Source organism: Marmota monax, unplaced genomic scaffold (genome assembly GCF_021218885.2).
Source record: "Marmota monax isolate L192 unplaced genomic scaffold, Marmota_monax_Labrador192_F-V1.1 WCK01_AAM20220418_F8-fsc00163, whole genome shotgun sequence".
Lineage (NCBI taxonomy): Eukaryota > Metazoa > Chordata > Mammalia > Rodentia > Sciuridae > Marmota > Marmota monax.
This window is the reverse complement of record NW_026693660.1, coordinates 778,325-782,573: the sequence shown is the minus strand read 5'-3', so window position 1 is coordinate 782,573 and position 4,249 is coordinate 778,325. Positions and strand designations below refer to the sequence as shown.

The following is a 4,249-nucleotide window of genomic DNA, read 5'->3' as shown; positions in this document are numbered from 1 at the left end:
AATAATAATAATAATAAAGAAAGACTGGAAACTTAGCTTAGTGATATCCTCCTGGGTTCAATCTCCAGAACAAAAAAAGAAATGATGAATAAATCCTTTGTTGTGGTGCTGTGGATTGAATCCAAGGCCTTGCACACACCAGGTAAGCACTCTAAGAGTGAGCTATGACCCCAGCCTGTTTATTTGTTTGTTTACTCGCTTACTTACTATTGAGAATTGAACCTAGGACCTCACACATATATTTATTTGTTTTTTGTGGTGTTGCAGATGGAAACCAGGGGTCTTATGACCCCTACCTTCTCAAACAGCTGCTTTCTCCATTTCTTTTCTTCTAGAGAAGTTTCTCTTTTTCTCCTTTTTTCCTTCCTGCATCTTGTGTGCTCCTCCTTTTGCCTTCTCCTTCCCCGACACAGTGGTCTCTTGCCTCCCCATCTTCCAAGTCATTATTCATAATTACATCTACTTTTGGTCATAGATTCCAAGGAAATCCTCAAAGAAGTGTGATTTTAATCTTTTTTCCCTCCTACTGAGGCTTGAATCCAGGGCCCTCTACCACTGAGCTACATTCCCAGTTCTTCATTTACAGGATCTATCCTATCCTCTATACAAAGATGAAGTTGTAAAAACATGGAGTGCTCTGGTAAGGAGGGGGGAAGCATGAATGGTCTGAATCACAATATAAAAAGGTGAACTTGTTTGTGCTCACATCTCCCTTGTAGCAGTGAGAGCTGTTGGCTGAAAACATCAGAACAGACCATGGATAACTTGAGCAAGGGAGGAATTAACTGGCATGCGTAGTGACACACACCTGTAATCCGCTTCTCAGGAGTCGAGGCAGGAGAATCACAAGATCAAGGTCAGCTTGGGCAATCAGCTAGACATTTTCTCAAAATAAAAAATATAAGGGCTGGGAGTATGCTCAGTGGTAGAGCACTTTCCTAGCATACATGAGGTCCTGGGTTCAATCCCCAGTAAAACACACACACACACACACACACATAAAATAAAATAAATCTATTAAAATAGAAAAACTGGGGGGTATAGTTCAGAGATAAAGACTCCACAGTTCAATCCTCAGTAACCCCCAAAATAAACTGACCAAAAGGCAATCTCCAGGAAGACTAGAGAACCGGGTTTATAAGATGGGCCAGAAGCCCAGCATGGTGGTGAACACTTGTCATCTGTGCCTTGGGAGGCTGAGGTGGGAAGATCACAAGTTCAAAGCCAGCCTTAGCAACTTAGCAAGGCCCTAAACAACTTAGAGAGACCCTGTCTCAAAATAAAAAATCAAATGGGCTGGGAATGCAGCTCAGTGAGTTCAATCCCTGATACAAAAAAAAAAAAAGACAAATAGAAAAGAAAAAGAAAGAAAAGAAAATGGGCCAGAACCAAGGTTGTTCAGGCACTCAGAACACTAACCTGCCAGCAGAAGAGTCAGGCTGACAAGCCCCTTCAGGCACTGCCCCTAAGGGACACCTGCTTGCATTTCTCTTCATAGCTGGCACTTCCTCCAGATTCAAAGGCAGGGATTTACAACTGACTAAACTAGCTATGTGCAGGTACATGCCCATGCACTCTCCCTGCGGGAAGGGGAAAACAGGGTACTGCCCGTGTAGCTCAACAGCAGAGCACATTCTTAGCCTGCACAAGGCCCTGGGTTCAATATGTAGTTCCCATCCCCTCAAAGAATGAAGAGGGTATGCCTCCTGCTATAGCGGAGGTTAGGGTCTTTACTCCACTAAGGCACTCTCATTGGAAAAGACACAAATAGGATAGGGAATTTGGGAGCAGGCAACCAGAGCAATGGCCTAAGTCCCCTATCGCCCACTCTTTTATTGCCCAGTAGGCACACACAGCCCTCTTCTTTACACTTCCCAGAAGGAGCTCCCAGAAGCCATCCTCCTCCCTACCCATAGTGTCCTCCAGCAACTTGATAACTGAGGTCAGCGACCCCAGTAATGTGCAGTACATGCCTAGGTCCACCATTCTTTTTTTCCTGATGACACAAGGAGACAAAACACAGGTGGTAATATTAGCTCCCATTTAAGTATGTCTCCTGGTGGAAGCATTCCATTCCTCACTTGGGTGTGAAAATCTTGAAGTTGTGCTTGCTTTGGCAGCACACATACTAAAATTGGAAGGATACAGTGATTAGCACAGTCCCTGCACAGGATGACAGGCAATTCCTAAAGCATTCCATATATTTTTTTAAAAAATTTTAGTTGTACATGGACACAATACCTTTATTTTATTTATTTATTTATTTATTTATTTATTTATTTTTTACCTTGAAATTTATTTTTTTTTATTTTTTTTAAATTTATTTATTTTTATGTGGTGCTGAGGATGTGCTAGTCAAGTGCTCTATAGCTGAGCCATAGCCCCAACCACACCGTTCTGTATTTTTTTATAAAGCTAGAATGCACATCGAATAATCATACACATGCACACATACACACATATTTTACTAAAAATGTTTCTTCCCATCACATTTACCACTTGTTTAAGTATGTACCATTAATACTGCTTTAGATAAGTTTATATAATTTGTATCTTGTTTACCTCCCAATAACATAATTTCAAGGAACTTATAAAATAAATAATTAAATAAAACTTTGAAGTCAACAGAGAACAGATTCATGGGAACAGGAGGCAAAAATTTTGTGAATAGGTCATTAGGTATAATTTTTCCCATTTCAGCTGGTCATGGTAGAGTATGCCTATAATCCCAGCAACTGAGAAAGGAGAAACGCAAGTTCAAAGTCAGCTTCAACAACTTAGTGAGGACCTAAGCAACTTAGTGAGATGCTCTCTAAATAAAGTATTTTTAAAAAATGGCTGGGGATGTGGTTCAGCACTTCTTGGTTCAATCCCTGGTGACAAAAAAAAAAAAGTACCTACTTTCTACCTCCTGATTCTTAGCTATTAGTGTATTTTGGCAATAAGAGGCTCCAAACACCTCCAGTCCCCACCTGATGATCTTTGAGGAATTCATACATTTCACATTCATCTTCAGCAGAATCAAAGAAAACAAACACGAATAGATAAGGGTCTATTCCAATGAAAATAGGAGGCACTCTTTTCATGATGGAAAGGGTCTAATGTCATAAACTTGACAACAGGTAATTGGCTTATCTCCCCAGTGACTAGAATCATAGGGGAGGCTGAAAATTGACATGCTACAAATTGTGCTGAGAGTAGTGGTGGTGATGAGGTGAGCCTTTGTACGTTCATTTTGTGGAGAGTCATACAAAATCTCCATTCCTGCCGGCTATCATGTCTTTGTGTGTGTGTGTGTGTGTGTGTGTTGCCAGGCGGCGGGGGGGGGGGGGGGGGGGGGGGGGGGGGGGGGGGGGGGGAGGTATTTGTAAGTGCTCAACCACTGAGCCACATCCCAGCCCTCACCATGACCTTTTGCTCCTGGGCTCAGTGCCCCCCCACACACAAAAAAGACTTTTATGAGGTAGAGGTTTGCTTTTTTTTGTGGGGGGGGAGGGGTACCAGAGATTGAACTCAGGGGCACTCAACCACTGAGCCACATTTTGTATTTTATTTAGAGACAGGGTCTCACTGAGTTGCTTTAGTGCCCCACTATTGCTGTAGCACTAAGCCCTACCTCCAGCCCAGTGGAGGTCTTTTTCTTTCTTTCTTTTGGTACTGTGGATTGAATCCAGGAGCACTTTGTCACTGAGTCACATCACCAGCGCCCTCCCACCTTTTTTTTTTTTTTGGTTGGAGGGAAGGTATCAAGGATTGAAGTCAGGGGGCACTTGACCACTGAGCCATATACCCAGCCCTATTTTGGTATTTTATTTAGAGACAGGGCCTCACCGAGTTGCTTAGGGCCTCACTAAGTGATCCTCCTGCCTCAGCCTCCCAAGCCACTGGGACTACAGGCATGCACTACCACACCTGGCTCCAATGGAGGTCTTTTGATAAGAATTCATCTGGGGGCTGGGTATATGGCTCAAGTGGTAGCGCGCTCGCCTGGCATGTGTGCGGCCCGGGTTTGATCCTTAGCACCACATACAAACAAAGATGTTGTGTCGGCCAAAAACTGAAAAATAAATATTTAAAAAAAAAAAGAATTCATCTGGGATATAATCCCAGTGTCTCAGGAGACTGAGGCAGGAGGATCGCAAGTTCAAAGCCAGCCTTAGCAACAGCGAGGCACTAAGCAATTCAGTGATTCCCTGTCTCTAAATAAAATACAAAATAGGGCTGGGGCTGGGCACGGTGGCGCACACCT

The 4,249-nt window shown here is 43.1% G+C and overlaps 1 non-coding gene across 1 annotated transcript; it reads left to right on the top strand.

The window, feature by feature from the left end:
• The first annotated feature begins 2,104 nt into the window (after positions 1–2,104).
• On the top strand, positions 2,105–2,208 carry LOC124103331 (U6 spliceosomal RNA). Its single transcript, XR_006855176.1, has one exon. It is a non-coding gene; the product is annotated as a U6 spliceosomal RNA (small nuclear RNA).
• Positions 2,209–4,249: the final 2,041 nt, after the last annotated feature.